Here is a 1,064-nt window from a genome sequence, read left to right as displayed (position 1 = left end):
TATGGCTAAAAAGTAGCTTCCCGCGAGAGTGCTACTCTTGCTCGTGAGTGTAAATGTCAGTGACATCTTCGTCAGAGACCAAAACGATTACTGGACACCAATCGCAGAACGTTGGACCTTAAATCGGTTGTTAACTGTCTGCAGGAAACGTAGACACAGTTGTCCGCAAATGTTCTGATTGTGACGTTGATAAGACATACGATTGTACTCAATCGTATTATTCTGGAGATATCGCACCAATTCGCTGGGTGGTCGAAGATTACCAAAACTATCGAAATATATCATGCGATCGCCTCTTTTCGCGTACGCTACCCAATGATTACCGAGCCCCTCGACGTCACCCAAATTTACGATTCCGCTCTCGTTTACGAGCGGCGATGTAGGTAGTACGTTGCACATGAAAACGTCCCTGAAGAACGGAATACGCATACGTTTCGCCAATTATTCCAATTGTACATTGGTGGTGACGTCCGTAAATATTTTCAGCATTTTTTCGACATTTTTTTCCTCTCATGACACCTTTTCCTCGTTTGTATGGTGCGAGATAAATTCCACGACCTTCCAATGCTGCGATTATGACGTTGCATCTCCTGTAGCTGACGCTGCGCAGCCTTGGTATCGTTTACCGCCTTTGCAACCCCCGCCGCTCCACCAACAAGCGATCCAAGCGCTGCCAGCAGCAGGAAAATAGGTAGGATTCCACCTAGTTTTGCTATTGGAAGTGTTTGATTTCGTAATATTTTCTTCTTCGATGTGCTTTGTTTCTTTTTCATGTCCATTCCGATTTTTGTCTTAGCCTTCATAGCTGCCCAAACGGCTTATAGAAATATCATATTAAGAACCATTGATTAATTACTTATTTTCAGTTTTTAAAGTACAATATTTAGTACAGTATATTCTGTGATTCAAATGCAGCTTTTAGTACTCAAGTATTTCAATATTTAATGTTACAAATTCTTATGATTGATTTCAATACTTAAATATTGATATGTAATGCTTCGTCCAGTGATAAAACACTTACGCAGAACATTGTCAATATTTAAATACTAATATATAATATTTTG

This window comes from Odontomachus brunneus, unplaced genomic scaffold (assembly GCF_010583005.1).
Source record: "Odontomachus brunneus isolate Ranch 3 - 2012 unplaced genomic scaffold, Obru_v1 Obru_scaffold_061, whole genome shotgun sequence".
Classification (NCBI taxonomy): Eukaryota; Metazoa; Arthropoda; class Insecta; order Hymenoptera; family Formicidae; genus Odontomachus; species Odontomachus brunneus.
This window is presented reverse-complemented; position numbering follows the sequence as displayed.